The following is a 17,774-nucleotide window of genomic DNA, read 5'->3' as shown; positions in this document are numbered from 1 at the left end:
AGATAAACTGTTCTAAGACTTTCATATACTGTATATAATTTTAAAAATTATTGTGGTAGTGCTATGTCCACCACCACCCTCATCATGGGTGACAGTGACACAGGGGATTGAAGCCAATTGCCCTAAATTACAGAGCCGAAGTGACAGAATCAAGAGCTAAAGGACCACCACTTTATCTTGCCTCGACTCAGCTGCCCTTGAGGGTGGGTCTCAGGGCCTTGCTGCCTCAGGGCCAAGCCTTCACCCCACGCTGTGACCCCAGCAGTCCCTCTCCCCAACCTCCCTGCAAACTCTCCCCCTTTTCTAATGGGTTTGTTAGGGAGGGGACCTACCCCAGTGCCTTGAGAGGACCCACCAGAGGCTTCTGGGAGTCAGATTGCTTGAACTGAAGTTTCCTAAATTTCTGAACGAATTAGGTTTTTTATGAGTAACGCTTTCATATGGCACAGAATTGAAAATGTACGAAACAGCAACTGGAGAGAAATCAAGACTCCATTCCATCTAGGTCTCTCAGCCACCACATAACGATTTTACTGGCTTCTTGTTGTGTGTACACCTTTGAAAGGGAACATTTTTTTCTTAGTGCCCCAGGGTTAACTTTATTTTAGTTTATTGTACTGCTTATATCTGTATACAAATGTGTACACAAAACTAGATGTAAATGCTTCATACTTACAGTTTTATACACTATTAAGACAAAGCAATTTTAGAAATCAATGCAAACAAAATCACATACCCAATAACATTCAAGTTAATAGAAATTCAGATGAAATCGTTTTGCTGGAAGAGGCTCTTTGCAATGTGCTTGTGAAGCTGCTCATGCCTGGAGACCCAGCTGTCCCCCAACTCCTCTGCTAACTGTCTCTGCTAACACACCCAGTGACGGCCTCTCTCGGCCCAGATCCATCTCTTATAGGCTGAAGTTGTCACCAAACTCAGGGTTGGCTGCTCGCTGCTCAAAAGCCAGTAATCGAGAGGCAAGTGTCAGTAGAAAGGAAAAACGCTTTAATCAGAAAGTCCGGCAACCTGGGGAGAAGGTGGACTCATGTCCCAAGACCCACTCGAAAGATTCTGCTCAGCCATGACAGTTTTTAAAGGGAAAAACGGGGAAGAATTTCAGTGAACCATCGAGGCAGGAGGTCGGGTTCTGCATCCTTCTCCATTGCTTGCAGGCTGGCTGCCTCTCTCCAGACGTTATCTTGCCCGTGTGATCTGCCTGCAGGATTGCTAAGGGGGCTGTTGCGGGTAGAGAGCTGGTCATTCCTTAACTACTTAATACTTCCTTCATACTTCTTTTAATCTAGAAAAAGACTCAACAGGCTACACAACGCATGGTGTGCACTCAGGAGAGCACAAGTCAGGAGTTAGGTTAAATTGCCTAGACATCTCGTTCCTATAATTAGGTTCTTTCAAGGTTGCAGGGGCACAGAAATGGATAAACAGGAAAGGGGCAAAAGAGCTGCTTTCAAAGTCTGCCTCTGTTCTTCTGTCATCACAGTGTTACAGCACGGTGTGGTGACAATGTGGTCATAAACCCGGGCACACGCCAGCACTGGGCTCTGGATTATAAGATGGCCCTGCAAACCACCCACAGTGTGCCTAGATCTAAACGTTTAAGATTGTTATTAAAGTATGAATAGATTCCTAGGCAAACTCAAGAACCGCTGAGAAGCACTGATCTGCTGTCCCCTTCATGCCTGGGCACATTCGGGCTGCCCACAAGGGTCAGGACCAGGCCTCAAAGGTTTTGATTTCTGCTCCAGAATCTAAACCTCAGGCCTCCCCAGGAGCACAGCCGCCCTCCCTTCATTTTCTCCTCCCCTCTGTCCAACCTCTCCACCAGCCAGCGAGAGGAGCCTTTCTGAGGAGCACCCCCATCCCGGGGAACACATGTTGTTGGTAAGCTGAGGAGCTACAAAGTCTTGTTAGGTAGGGTCACATAAGTCTGTCCCTGGGGATGGTCCTGCTTTCAGGTCTGTTGTCCCGGCATCCAGTTCATGGAATCAAAGTGAAGCTTTGGAAGTTCATTTTGTCCAAGGTGAAACACCTGACTTATTGTGAAGGCTGTTATAAACTCCATTTAAGACTTCAATAGAAGATAGAACTCTTTGTTTTTGCAGTAATAATACAAGAATGCAATTTTTGGAGCACAGCATTGTAATATAAACAATGTTCTTAGCAAGGAAGCCATCAGTAAGTTCTAAGCAAGTTAAACAGAAATGTCGCTGGCACTGTGGTGCACACACAATTCACAAGTGCATCCAAACAGGCTGTGCTATTCTACCAATTCATATAAAAGCTGACTTGGTTTTTTTTTTAAGTTTTTAAAAAACTAAATTACTTTTGTGACACAGCTGATTTAATACAAGAAAATATTTTATGATGGCAGTATGTATAAGAAAATACAAATAGCTACTGAATAGAATTATCTTGTAGGTCCACCAATATAATCAGTCTCTTAAAACACATCTGTCCCCAATACCACTAAGATTTTAGAAATGTTTGAACCTTTGAAGAACTACTTTGTGAATTAACCTAAGTGTCCTGCAATGGCATCAGTATTAAACTTTTTTTGTGTAAAAATGTGCACCCAAAATTGTTGTTGTGTTTTGCACAAACGTGTTGGAAATCTTTAATCAAAGTTTTCAACAAATGGCGTGCCCCAAAACTTCAGCTTTTGATAACTTTAGAGAGTTGCAATAAATGAAAACAAAATTTGCAAACAGGAAGATATTGAAATGTATTCTTGCAAAAGCAAGAGAGAAACTGAACAAATTAAACAATGAAATTTCACGTGGTGTACAGGATTTAATTCTGTATTTCTAAAATTGCATTTGCGATATCTCTAAGGAGTCTTTGGCTGAAGCTCCTCATTTAAATTGGATAATTTACATTCTGTACCTGAAGGGAATGAAATTTTCAAAGCTTATGATTTTGCAGCATCTAAATTTGGTGAAATATTCAAAAGAATCATACTCATTTCAAGAGCTTTGTCTTATAAATATTTTTGTGGAAGAAACGTACTTTGAATGGAAGCAAAAAGAGAATGTGAAAATTTTGTGGCTAAAATGTTTACATATCGCAATACAAAAAAATTACAACTGAGAATACTTTTATAAAATGCTTTTGGTTGTTTAAAACTTTTTCTTTTGTTTCACATACTGTGTTTCACACAATATGCAGGATCTTAGTACCTTCAACAGGGATCGAACCCACACCCCTTGCAGGGGAACTACAGTGTCCCAACCACTAGACCACCAGGGAAGTCCCACAGGATGGCTTTCAATTAGCATACTTTAAGCTTACCAATTACTTTAGCACCTGGCTCAGAGGTATTTTCATTAAGCATATTTTGGTCTACAGAAAAAAGTCACTTGAAAGTGGTTGTCCAGGGACCTGGAAATCTGTGGGTCTCCTACGCCTCCCCAGAGCCGTCCGCGGACCCCAGTCTTGCTTCTGTCCTATGCGGAGCAGCCCTCATTGCTCCTGGCTGACACCACTTGTGCTGATGAGAAAGGTGGGATGATGGCGGTGCTGGGGCCAGAGCCCCGACTTCTTACTCCTCCCTGGGGCTCCTCGCGTCTACCACACTCTGGGGAGCGGCAGGAACCTCCTGGGGCCCAGACAGCACCCCGCTCCCCCCATTGCCTTGAAAACTGCAAGAAGCCAGTGAGGCTTCCCACACTGCGGACCTCGCCGCGATCCACAGGTGGCTGTTCCGGATGGGCAGGTGCCTTAAGAGGAAACTGCAGCCGGATTGCAAAGGCTTAGCACCCGAACCCCACAAAATGTAAATATCTCATTTATAAATTTTTATACTGATCACATGTTGAAATGAAAATGTTTTGTATAAACTGGGTTTAAAAATATGGAAATTAGTTTCACTGATATCTTTTACTAAAACATTTTTCCATTTTTAATGAGATATAAGTGACATGTAATCTTGTATCACAGGTGTGCAACATAATGATTTGATACATGTATGTGTGGAGGAATGATCGCGACCGTAAGGCTAGTGAACATCCATCGCCTCACATAGTTACCTTTCCCCCCTTTTAAGCTCTACTCTCTCACACCGTGCTGTACACCACATCCCAGGACTTATTTATCTTATACCTGGAAGTTTGTACCTTTTGACCCCCTTCACCCATCTCCTCCTTTTTACTTTAAATATTTAATGTGGCTACTAGCAAGTGTAAATTCAGACATGTAGCCTGCATTCTGTTTCTGGGGGCAGTGCTGGTGTAGGCCTTGACCTTAGCAAGGCCAACCTGGCTGGTGGGGCAGAGGGGTTGCCTGTGTCCCCAGAGTGGGGACAATCAATGAAAATCCTGATCTTGCAGGCTTCCTATGAGGATGAAATAACAATGCCAAGACAGGAAGGAATCTCTCTCCAGATGGGAAAGAGTCAGCGGGTGTTGTTCTCAGTGTGGAGGGGTGCTGGAACTACAGGGACCCAAGGAAGGAAGACTGTGGGCCTCAGGCTGGAAATTCCAAAATGTTACATGGACAGGGGGCACCCGGATTCGAACCGGGGACCTCTTGATCTGCAGTCAAACGCTCTACCCCTGAGCTACACCCCCTGACACACCTGACTCTTCTCAACTCACACCTTTTTTAGCCGTGCAGCCACACCCAGGCCCTGCCGGCCTCATAGTCTCTGCCTTGGGTTTTGCTGCCTCTGGTCGCTCCAGACGGGCCTTCCTGCTCAGAACTCCAACCGGTTTTCCTCCCCAGGTTCGGTGGGACAATTGATTTGGTCACAGTCTTCTGCCCACAGCCGGAGGTGGCAGAGGTTCAGGGCCCCTCTTGTTGCCTGGAGAAAACCCAGGCGGCCCGGAGACCTCTCAGTGTGCCAAGCTCCGGTCTGAGCCCGGGCCGCCTCGTTGCGTCTGCTCTCTCTGCCCTTTTCTGGCCTTCGGTCTCGTCCTCCTTCTCCTCGTCTTCGCCGCCCCTCTCTCCTCTTCCCACCGCTCTGATGCCTCTCGGGGCTCTGCTCCCCTAACCGCCCAGGCCTCGGCTAGTCCGCCAGCTACATCAAGCAGTGTCCTTTTCAAACTCCTTCCTTGAGAGGTAAACGGAAGACCAGGCCTAGTAAATAAAAGATGAACCATTTATTTCCAAAAATGAAATAGGTGACGGTAGCTAAGAAAACTGCGAAAGTAACAGAAGCGACACTGGAGGACTTTTCCATTGTAAATATTAGAACATCTACTAAAGCAGCGCAAGGCAGCCAGACCCGGGAAAACACCATAGTAAATGTACCCACATAATAAAAGATCATCACGAGTGCCTCCTGAGCAGTGAGGACGTGCACAGCCCTCTGAGAGCGGGCTGTGATTGCTACCCCAGGGGCACAGCGGAGGAACCCGAGGGGGCAGGATGCGAAATGAGCTGTCGGGGCTTTCTTAACCACACACTTAACCACGGCGTTTTACTGCCCCGAGGTAGAGCAGTCACAAATTCAGACGGGAAAGGAAAAGTTATTTACATAAATCAAGCTAGGAGAGTTTAATTGGCCATTTGGGAAAAATAATTAAAGTAGCAACTAAACTTCTTTTTGTATATCAAAATACAGTCCAAGCGGATTAAAGCACTGTGTATAACAAAACCGAACGTAAAGTATAAGAGAACATAAATGAATATCTAACTAATTTCTGAACAGCAGGGAAGGCATGGAAGAAATCCGAACAGAAAATATCTGTAGTTATTTAAACATTAAGAGTTTAGGAATATGAACAAAATTGAAAGGTTAATAGCAAGTTGGGATTATAGCAAACTTCCATCATTTACGACAGACAAAAGGCTACAAATAAATATCCTTAATATGTAAAGGGTCCACTTAGGCCATCAAGGACGTGCTCAATCTCAGTAAATCAGGGTAAATTTTAGGAAGACCAAAGAAATGCAAATTAAAACATAACATTTTTCACCTATCAAACTAGGAAAAAAATTAAAACAGTAATTATCATATTAGTACTGTAAATTGGGACTGTAAATTGGTACAAGCTTTCTTGAGAGGAAGGGCAGTGTAAAACCAGAGATTATTTTAAATAATTAATTCCCTTTGACTTGGTAGTAATTCCATTTCTTGGAATCCATCCTTAGAAAATGTCTGAAATATGAACAAATGTTGGCTCAAAGATATGTAAGTCCTCTTACTTACTTACATGTAAGTCCTCTCAAGTGTTATTTAAAATATTTAAACATGCCTAATACTAGAGAGGTAGTTAAGGGAAGTATGCTAGATCTCCAGTGATCAAAAACTCCTGGGACTTCCCTGGCGGTCCAGTGATTAGGACTCCTTGGCTTCCATTGCAGGGGGTGTGGGTTCGATCCCTGGTGGGGGAAATAAGATCCTGCAAGCTATTTAAATGTTTCGTATAATTCACAAGAAAATGTGAATTACATGGTAAGTCATGGTTCTCAATCCTGATCTTATTAGAACCTCCTAGGGAGGTTTAAAAAGGTTTAAAAAACCCTAATGCAGGGAGGAGGGGGGCAGCTCAGTTGAGTGACAAGGACACGTGTCTTTTAAAACCAGGTGAATCTGTGTTAAATGACAGAGAGCATTATTTCAAATGTAAAAATAAAAATTTCCAGTAATGTATTATTTTCATAAACTACTTAGAAATGTAAAAAAAAAATTTTTTAAGGACCTGGAAAAAGCACTTCTGAATCCAAATCGGGACCTCTTAATTTATAGTCAAATGCCCTCCTCGGGCCACACCCTCAAAAGACCAGTCCCTTCTCGTGGGCCTCCTTCCCCTCCGAGCCACTCCCAAGACTCCATGGGAGTTTCCCTGGCCTTTCAGGAAGCAGACCTACCTGCTGGGATGCCCAGGTCGCTGGACCTGCTGACATCACTGTTCCTCTTGCCAATGCATTTACATTTGTATTGTCTGCTCCATGGCATAAAGAGGAGGACTAAAAACGGGGGGATTAGGGGTGATTTTAAAACTTTCTTCTTCAACCTTTCTATATCCTCCAAATTTTCTGTAATATAATGTATTACTTTCAAAATCAGAAAAAACAATAAATATTACAAATTTAAGCATATTCCCTTCTAGTAATTGCAAGCAATACCATTTACTATGATATAATTAATAAATAATTGCTTTAAGACAAAAAGAACCAGTGGAATAGTCATTTGGGAAATATGCATTATAATTTACATATAACCCACTTAAGCTTTTATAAGGAATAATTATTTCCATTTTTCAGGTGAGGACGCAGCTTCAGAAAGTTTCTAAGACACTCAGTTTCAAGACCACTTGGTCCAAGTTCAGGGCTGTTACAATACCACACTTCTTCCATCCTTTTGTGGTAAAGGTTGGGTAACTGAAAGAACGTGAGGGTTGAATCACCCTCTGTAATCCCCTCTGGGGATCTGTAAGAGTTACCACCACATCTGCCACATCCCCTCCATGTTAGGCTGGGTGTCAATCTAAGATACTGATAATGGCTCCAATATGTTGAGTGTTTACTACTTTGGAGGCATTTCATGTACCTCCTCTCATTTAATCTTCCCTTTGAGGTAGGTACAATTATTATCTCCTATGAAGTAGCTCCGATTATCCCCATTTTGTAGATGAAGAAATGGAGCTTGGAAGGGTTAACTTTCACTCAGTCATTCTACAAACAGGAAGCACCCACTGTGTTCCAGGTTCTAGCCTGGCACTGAGGGCTCAGCAGTGAACAGGCAAACGAGGTCCTTGCCTTCACGGAGCTTATGTTCTGAGAGGTTAGGGGGACAGACAGGAAAACAAACAAATGAACAAGATCATCACAGACACTGAAAATACTGTAGGAAAATAAAGCAGGTAGATGTGATGGAAGACGACGGGGGTGAGATGGGGTCGTCAGGGAAGTGACAATCGGAGCTGAAGTCTGAATGGTAAGAAGCCAGTGTGTAAAAATTTGGATGCAGAGCATTCCGGGCTGTGGGTAGAGACCGCCAAGGCCTTAAGGAGGGAGCTGGCTCGGCAGGATGGATGCAGGAGCGTGAACAGTGCAAAGGGACAGCACAGGACAGAGTTGTGAGCAGAGGTCAGAGGTGGGGCAGGGGCAGCTTATAGAGGGCCTTGAAAGTCATGGTCAGGGGAGGGGTGGAGCCTGCACCGACCGCAGGTCTGTCTCCCCCGTGTCCCGGGGCCACCGCCTCGGAGGCCTTCCTGGTGGGCCCTGCGGTGGGCTTAGTACAGGGCCTGTCCCCACTGGCCTGTCCTACTGAGACAGGCTTCCGCAGTCAGTCTATAAGCCTCTGTGGCCACGCGTTTAGGTTTGTTATTGCTCACCCAGGCGGCCTGGTTCCTGCCCTCACGGGGGTGACCTTCCAGAGGAGGCACACGTGAGACTGACACACTGTGACTCAGGCACTTCCTCAGATACCATTGGGATGGGTGTCGTGAGCCTGTTAAACAAGGCAGGGTGACCCTCATCTGTGGGGTTCGGGAGAGCTTCTCGGAGGCAGTGACATTTCCACAACACCTTGCAGGAGGAGGGGACGTGAGGTGGAGATGGGTGGCCCGAGAGGACAGGGCAGGGGGTGGAGCTGAGCCAGGAGAGTGGAGAGAAGGCCAGGGCCCCCGAGTCAGGGGAGACAGCCTCTTGTGGGTTGGACAGCGTCCGCTCAAATCCATGTCCTTTCAGGAATCTCAGATGTGGCATTATCTGGAAGTAGGGTCATTGCAGATAGTTAAATTAGGATGAGGTGATTCAGAATTAGGGTGCGTCCTTCATCTAATATGACTATTGTCCTTAGAGGAAGAGAAGAGACATAGAGATAGAAACACAAGGAAAACACCACGTGAGGATGGAGGCAGACACTGGAGTGATGCGTCCACAAGCGAAGGGACACAGAGGATTGCCGGCAACAGAGCGAGGCGTGCAACAGGGTCTCCAGTAAGAGCCAACCCTAATGCCACCTTGATTGTGGACTTTTTTAGCCAATAAACTTCTGCTATGTGAAGCCACCCAGTTTGTGGTACTTCGTTACGCAGCCCTAGGAAACTAATACACTGCCCAAGATAGAGCTGGAGAGGCAGGCAGGGCCCAGTGGGCCCTGATGGGATTTTGGATTTTACCCAAAGAGCAAAAGAGGACCCGCATTTTCAAAGGATCCCTCTGGCTGCCCAATGTTCCGGAAGCGTTGACATCCACTGAGAGTCAGTCCCACAGTATGACCCAGGGCACTGTCGCAAAGCTACTGCCTGCCTGGTCATCACTCACACGGAACCACATGTTGCCCCTTAAATGCCAGGTGATTCTCAACCCCTCCCCCTCCCCACAAGAGACCACCTTCCCAGTTGGCAGCTCTGCCTGCTGGTACCCTACCTACGTCCCACAGAGAACAAGGTAAGCTGGTGGCCCTTCTGGAAAATGGTTTGGCAACAGGCATCAAACAGCCTTAAAAAAAAAAAAAAGGCCCATACCCTTTGACAGGGCAATTCCAACTCTTGGAAATAACTAGACATATCTGAAAATGTATCAAGAAACAAACAACAGGTCGAGCCCATCGTCAGGGCGCTTCTCAAGGTCCGCCTCCGCGTGGTGTAAGTACATCTGCCACTAGCTTAACCGACTCGAGCAGGAGAAAAGTGGGTGAAATGAAGTGCCACGCGGGAAAGGGTTTGCACCCCTAAAGCTCGGATCAATTCCAGGGGCCACCCCTTCCTTCTCGGTCCCCGCGGCTCGCTGGGATTTCCCTTTTACTCTTCCCCTCGGAGCGGCTTTGGGCCTTAGGGGTGGGGCCCGTCTCGGCGCTCCCGCTCTCCGCAGAGCCCCGAGGTCCCCTCTGCACCCACGGGTTCCCGGCACCAGGACCTGCACAAAGAACGCGCCCGCGAAGGGTCGGGGGAAGGGGCCGGCCAGGCGTGCGAGAAAACAAGAAAACCAGAGCGGCTTCGGCCCCAGAGGGATGGTCTCGAGGCGTGCAAGGACGGCGCCGGGCGGCCCGCTAGGCAGAGAGGCCTCGCGCGCCTTGCAGAGGCGCCCGCGCCGCAGAACCCCGGCTTCGGGCACAGCCCCTTCCTGGGCGCGCGACGACGGGCCCCCACCACCACCGAGAGGCCCCGCGTTCCTAGAGCGGCCGCGGGCGGCCAGGTGCGGCGCGGCGGCCTCCGGGCCTCCTGGCTCCGGCCGCCAGGGGGCAGCACGGCCCGGCCGCGGCCCCACGTGGCGCGGGCGCTCGAGCGAGGCCCAGGACCCGGCGTCCGGCCAGCGCGCGCTCAGCTGGTTCGGCCGGTTGGTAAGCGGAGGCTCGGCTGAGGAATTTGAAAAAATTCAGCTGGCTATAAATTAAATTTACAGAATGACATACATTTATTTAAAACGTAAATATATAAATCTATAGAAATCCAATTTTTAATTTAAAAAAAAGAGAGGTTTTTTATTAAGGCCTAGCTCCATCATCCTGCAGCACCGCTTACAGAGCGCCTGGGAGACGCTGTCTGTCCGCGTTTCACAGGTGCTGACTTGGGGCCCCGATCTTTGAGGGAGTCGATGAAGTCTCAAGAAGAGACGGAGCTGGGGTTCGGCGAGGGAGGCTGAGGACGGGCACGGCAGTTCCCTGGGAGCCGGGAAGGGCTCTGAGGATCCCCAAGGAAGTCTTCAAGGGGTTGGGGGCCTGGGGTTGGGAGAGGACTCTACCCAGGGCGTCCATGTGCCGCCGCCGCTGTAGAGGGCAGGAGGGCACAGCGGAGCAAGGCCATCTAAAATGAGAGGAAGCCGAGAGTCGCTGCTGTCCTGTGCAAACAGAGGAGTGACAATCTGACAGCTCCGCCAGCCAGGGAAGGGTGGGAGGGCTCGCTGGATGCAGGGGAGATGCCAACTGCTCCATTCCCCTGCAATCTAGCTCTGCTGCCTGCCTACCCTTGGACTCCATATGTGGGAGCTGGGTGACCGTCCTTCAAAGGGCAGGACAGCCCAGAAGGATTTCTGTCATCACCCCAGCCACCCAGCAAATGTGGTTAAGAGGATCTGGCAGCGACCTGGGGACTCTACCTATTATTTGGGCTGAGATATCGGAGGGAATGATAAAATACGTTTTCTATGCCATCTTTTAAAGGTTTGGATTAGCTTTAATGAGGAAAATCATCTGCAACCCAAATGGACAGAGATTCGGGGTTTTACTTGTTTCTCTTTCCTGCACATTTTCATCTGTGTCTGATTCCCCTGTTCATTTAAGGTGAGTGCCTCACCTGGGCCAGACCCGGGTACCAGATGCTGGAGCAAGGACAGAGATGACCTGAAGCCTGCCCTTGAGAATGTCAAGCACACATGCCATCAAGGGCCCACGCCCTTGAGAATGTCAAGCACACACGCCCAGGGACGCACGGAGCCCAGGACAGCCTGGAGGAGGGAGACCCTCAAAGCATCTCGCAGCCACGTTGTGTGGCCAAGGGTCCTGGGGGCTGTAACTTGGCCTGATGATCCCTTGTCTCCACAGTGTAAGTGTTTGCTGTAAAAATAACTTCTGTAATCCTGGCAGCTTCTGACAGGGCCTTTCTGGACATCTGTGCTGCTATTTCCTTCTGCCTTCCAGGGATTCTTGGTGGGTGTCAGCTCTCTAGACTTCACTGGTGAAGTCACAGGGACTTGCCATATAACCTGATATGAACATCTGCCTGGTAATGTAGAGGTTATAGAGAATAGAGATGCATGTACACCCTAAAAGGAAGAAATAAACTTAAACCCTGTGTCCTATCAAAGGTGTAAGCATGGAATGTGTCACTGGATAAATTAAACCCACAGAGTTTGGATTGAGACTGGGGAACACTGAAGCAAGGGAGAAGGGTGGGCAGGACTTGCCCAGGGCAGGGGGTGGGGTTTGAAGCAGCTTCCTCTTCAGAAACCCCTCAGGGCCGCCCCCAGGGCCCGGGAGTGGGTTTAGCAGCTACCCCTCCCACTCCAACCCCAGCCCCTCTGCCTCCGATTATTTTACATATTTAACTTCTGAAAATGGTTTTATTTAAACAAGGGATTCTGGGGCTACAAACAAAACCTTGAAAACACTGACAAATGAAGTGCAGAAAATTTGGCTGATCATTATAAATTTGATGAAGATTTTGTGTCCTGACTCTGAAAGAGATTCTAAAATGTAATACTATAGATTTAGCTTCTACAGAGAGGTGATGAACTCTTCCAAACAACCCACTTAATTTCACAGGTATGGAGATGGTTAAAAGTCCTCATACTGAGTGGTAAATGAATTTCTTCTGGTACATTTACAGACGAGACTTACTACTTTCTCTTGGAGAAATAACGTACTCATTCAATTCTGAGGTAAGTTCTTATTCTTTGGAACTCAGAAGTTCCCTTTACAGTAAGAAAAAACAACAGTGCTATTTTCATTTTGGGGAAAAGGGTTTTAAATTAAATTCTGAAATTCAGTTATATGACAATAACATACTAATGCGAGTTAATCCTTTTGGTAAAATGAACACCCAAGCATGTTTGTATGCAGTTTAGTTTATGCTTGTTCCAAGACTCTGAAGAGCTGGCACAGATTTGGGCAAGAAAAATGTGTCTATTTCTTCTCAGTATGTCTACCATTTGAATTAAATATACTAGGGGCTGGCGTTATTTGGATGTTGACTTGCTTTTTTAGTAGTGCTCTGAAACATTTGAGGGTTTTTTTTCCAAACTTATTTCAAGATGTATCACAAACCTTTGGCTTGGTAAGGCATTGATTAATGCAGGATAAGCTTAAGTGGGAAATGAATAATAATTTTAGTTGGACATTTGTTATTATTAAATTGTTTAGGGGGTAGCTTTGCAAGCCAACTTACTGCCTTTACTTTTGGACAAAATTAATGTGGCCATTTTCAGTGATGACGATCAACCCACATAAGATAATACACACCTAAAATTTTTATCTTAGATTTTAGAATTTGTATAATTGACCTGCAGAAAATGTGGTCATGGAACTGCATGGTTCTTGGATCATACCTTCAGTGGAAGAATGGCAAATGTGTCACGCTTCATAACCTGTTTAATTTTCTTAATTGAACTGAGCTTAAATCCAATCAATTTCAATCCTTTGAGGGCATATCTTTAGTATTTGTGTATCTGTAAACAAAGAACTGATTGAATGTAGTTCTTAAAAAGCTTTTATGCTTATTAGGCTATGCTGATTCTAAAAGGAAACAATTTGTTGTCCCGATATTCATTATTTAAATACAATTGCTAGTGAGGATAGAAATGTTCATTGGTACATTTTGTCATTAAAATTCAACTTTTCATTACCCTAGTTAATGGTCAGTAGTGATGCCCCTATCTTAACATCCTCGAGTTATTCTGAGAACTTGTTTGTTATTTCATAAAGAGAAGCAGTGAGTTTCATTCATTGGTTGTGGTGGAAGGCATGGTGAGAACCCAAGAGGTAGCCCAAGCCTAAAAGATTTGAGTCAGGGGTGTAAGCACTATTTTATTGGGGAGCAGGTGCTTCGTCCTGATGAAAATCTTCACCCAATTCCTTCTCTGACTGTTAAACAAATGGCTTCTTTGGTCCCAACATAGAAACAAACACAGAAAGGGAGCCCGTCGCCTTAACACATAAGCCTCTTCCCAAAGTCCCCACGGAAGAGGGGGGGCTCGGTCTAAAATGGGGGCTGGCTTGATGCCCAGCCACCAGGGCGCGCAGCAGCTATTCTCCCCGGTTAGGAGAGCCGGGGGCTGTCCCAGGGTTGCCGGGCTGGGCTGGCCTGTCTGCCAGGTCCAGAACTTACACGCAGTGTCCACGGGAGAGTCAGAGCTGCAATTCGAGAAAAAGTACTGTTTTGCCTTGTTTATTAAGGATCCACATAGAAGAAATTGGGAGGCAGTCTCCAGCAGCAGTTAACAGCACACACTTGACGTTTAAATTCTGGCCGTGTGACCTTGGGCTAATGGCTTAACCTCTCCAAATTTCATTGTAAAAGGGTATATAATACCGATTTCACAGGTTGTCAAAAGAGAAAATGAAATGAAAGCGTTTACTTAGCGCAGTGCCTGGAACATGGTAAGACCCAATGAATCATAGCGGTAATTATTATCATCCCTAATAAACTCAGCGCTAGGTCTGATTTCTGACGGGAAGTTTTCACGTAAAGCCACTCACTATCAGTAGTACTCGGTTTAACTTGGTTTTTTTTCTTTTTCCCTTCCTTCCTCCCTTCCTTCCTTCCTTCCTTCTTTCCTTCTTCCCTCCCTCTCTCCCTTCCCTTCTTTTCTTGCTTAGAAAAATTATTTTAGCCTGGAGTTACCTTTGGTAGAAAATAGAAATAGAAGGGTTAGATTCTATTATGCTTTAACTAAAAATACCCGTTTCAAAGAACCCAACTAGAAGTGGTCAGTGCAGAACTGATTTATCAAAAATTTAAATCTAGAAGTCCCCACTATGCCTGGGAAGCAGTAAGAGGCTTCAGCAGCCGCAATGCTTTCCAGAAAGCTGGAGGAGAGGCCTTGGCCTGACTCACTGTTGCCCTGGCAACAGTAGGGCCTGGAGGCCTCCGTCCCTGATCCCTTAATCTGAGGAGCTGCCACAACATGGCCTCAGGAAAGGTCCCCACAGACACCTGGCTAAAGCTACCCTGTCTGAAAGGAGGGTCAGAGAAGAGACGGCGATGTGGCTCTTCCTGCCCAGACAGTGGCCTGAAGGTCTCCGTCAGCTTTCCAGACCCCAAAGGTTCAGTCTGGAGAATTAGGCTGCAGTCTCCACCGGATTTGAAGTGCTGTCAAGGCAGCGGAGGGTTTCCTAATCCTTTTGTGTTTCTCCATGGAGCCCAATACAACGCTTTGCACATGAGGGGTGCCTAATAAATACGGGCGTCTGTGTGGCAACGAGCATCCTCTAAGGTGCCCGCCCCACGGCCCGCTCCCTTCGCTGTCCCTGCCCTGGTGAGCGAGCCCGGCACCGACCACCCGCTCCTCTCCAGCTGCAAACACGGGCTCCACGACACTAAGGCCAAAGCCTCTAAAATTCTTTTTTACTCTTACTATGTTCATGATTTTGGCAAATGTATGGCACAGAGCATGTTCTGCTCGGTATATTGGTTCCCCTAATTGTCTTAATTTTTAAAATCTGAGGGTAAAATGGAATAATTTGAAAGAGGCTCTGACTTCTCTTTTGTCAGTAACCATTTGGGTTATTTGGTTATGTGGCCAAACACATGGGCTTTGGAGTCAAGACGACTTCAGATCTTGACTCTGCAGTGTGGTTGCTGTGTGACTCTGGGCCAACTTACCCTCTCTGGGCCTCAAGCTCTTCACCTATAAAATGAGCGTGTGGTGCACACATCCGAGCTATGAAGCCTGCGAAGGTACGTCAAGGCTTCAAAAGTAAGAAGCCTTCAATAAATGGCAATTATTCTCTTTGGCACACTACTCCATGGGGCCAATGGCAACTGACAGTTCAGGAGTTTGAAAGTCTGGCTTTCTAATTAAGGACCCCCGGGGAAAGCGCCGTGAGGGTACGGGATAACCAGGAAGGCGGGTACTACCCACTGCAGATGCTGGCATGTGGCTGAGACGTGAGTTTTAACCCGTCTGCTCCGACTTCAAGACCAAGGGGTAGTTGTCTTCGTGATTGGACTTGCATGTCCTCACACCAAAGTCATTTTCTGCTTCTGGCTGGTGGGGAAATTGCCTTCTCAGAGCTTCATTCTTTTGGGACACGACACTATCCCACTACCTGCCCGAACTTCTGCTTTTACCAAGTTAAGCTGTCATTAGCCATAAGCTAATCTGAAACTAGCAAATTTTTATTCAGACCTTAGGATGTGCCCACGTCTTTGCTGCATATTTACTGCGTTGTTATTAAGCCTCAGAACAATGGCTCATTGTCCCCAGTTAACAGATGAGGACACGGTCTGTTAATTAGCTTGTTCAAGGCCACACGACCATCATGTTTAAATCCACATCTGTTCGACTCCAGGGTCCGTCTACACTGTAGTGAGCCCCCGTTTGACGTTGGTCCGTGACCACTGTCAGAGGTTATGGCAGATGGAGAGCGAGAGTCACGATGGTGTTCGGGAGTCAGGACAAGGGAGAGATGACTTGGAGCCCAGCGAGCTGGGCCGCGAGGAGGAAAGGGCCTGAAGAGGGGGTTCAAGGCAAGGGAGGTCGGGGCACAGAGGACCCCTGACAGCCCATAAGACGTACCAGTCTTTGACTATATTGAAGCCTTTATAAACCAGATTTCCTAGGAAAAGAAAGGCTCACGGGCACGGTTCCCACGGACCCCACAGTGCTCTGAGGATGCCCTGGTACCAAAGGAAGTTACTCTCTGAGTTTCCACCTTGTACTTCACCGGAAACGACCGCGGTCTCCCACTCAGGTCTGATCGCCCCCAGCACTCTCCGGTTCTCAAATTCCAGGACTAGTAAAGATTTTGAGCAGCAGTGGCCTTCCACCAAGTATCTCCAGAATACCTCTGCTCACATCTCTTCGCGGCTTCACACATCCTGGTGTTCAAAACAGCCATTTCCTCTGTCACGCCTCCAACCTCCAGCACCAGATGCATCGTCCTCGGACCCGTCCACTGACCATGGCTAGTGCCCCCCATACGTCTGGCTACAGACTGTCCCCATCCCCATTGGCTGCAGCCTCCCGATACCCACTTGCACCCGTCTCTCTCCTGCTCAGCGATCGGCAATGGCATCTCCTACATGATCAAATTCAAACTCCACACTCTCCGGTCTCAGATCCGAGACTCCTCTGCACCCACGTCTACTCCCAGCCAGCTTGTCTGGCCCTGTTTTCTCTCCACAAGCCCTTTCTCCAGCTCAGTGGGTTTAATCAGTCACTGATCCCTGATTCAGTTGGGCCCACTTTCCACACTTCCGCCTTCGAGAATACACACAGCTGGAAGGCCTTCCTCATTCCTCTCATCTGTGAAATTCTCCAGCTCGGATCCCACCTCTGCACAGAAGCTACGCTGTGTCTATGCCGCGTCCTCCCGCGGTCGGCAGTGCATTTATCACGCGCTTGGCACTTAGGTGTTTCCCATACGCAAACCTACCGACTTGCTCCTAGATCTGAATCTACTCTCCAGCCTGTTCCGCAGGTCAGGACCCAGAATGGCCCCCTCTCCAGCCCTTCACGTCAGCCCGGCCCTCTAACCCTCCCTCTGGCTGCCGGCCCTGGTGTCCTACCATCCTTTTAGAAAATGTCAGTGTAAACCAACAAATCATATCCTTTCCAATAGGAGATCTTGGGCCATCGCTTCCCCTCTCTGTGCCTGACTTTATGCATCTTTATAAAGGAGGCCATTGATGACCTACCTCTACGGCCCCTTCAAAGTCAATAATGTAGCAACTCTGCCCTCTGAATTCCTAACCCCCTTTAAATAACTGTCCTCCCCTCTCCGCCCCCAGACTCACTACCTTCAGCAGCTCTTGGCTCTCAGGTGCTCTGCCTTCAGTTAGAAGTCTGGCCTCCCCAATTCACATGGCTGAGCCGGGCACTCCGCTAGCCTCCATGAACCATCTCTTCAAACTGCCTGAATCTCTCTGGGTCACTGTCAAGCCCAGGAGCAGAACAAGAGCAGATCGCTCTGTGGGCAACATAATTTGCCCACAGTTTCTTTTTCGGTGCCCCACTGGAGGGTGATTGGAAATGAATGAATACCTAGCAAAATGAGGGTGCACTGATGCATTTAACAAGTCGAAGGAGAGTAATTTGGGTGCAACATGCAAATAAAATGTGTTCTGACTGGTGCCTTTTGTGGCTCTCCCAAAGATTGGCACCAGGTGCCTCTGCACCCCTTCCCTACGTCTCCCTGCACCGCGGGC

General features: G+C 47.4%; 1 non-coding gene across 1 annotated transcript; it reads right to left on the bottom strand.

The window, feature by feature from the left end:
* Positions 1-4,511: 4,511 nt before the first annotated feature.
* TRNAC-GCA (transfer RNA cysteine (anticodon GCA)) lies at positions 4,512-4,583 on the bottom strand. Its single transcript has one exon. It is a non-coding gene; the product is annotated as a tRNA-Cys (tRNA).
* Positions 4,584-17,774: the final 13,191 nt, after the last annotated feature.

The sequence above is a fragment of the Balaenoptera ricei genome, chromosome 9 (genome assembly GCF_028023285.1).
Source record: "Balaenoptera ricei isolate mBalRic1 chromosome 9, mBalRic1.hap2, whole genome shotgun sequence".
Taxonomy (NCBI): Eukaryota; Metazoa; Chordata; class Mammalia; order Artiodactyla; family Balaenopteridae; genus Balaenoptera; species Balaenoptera ricei.
The sequence above is the reverse complement of the archived record's forward strand: the minus strand, read 5'-3'. Positions and strand labels throughout refer to the sequence as shown.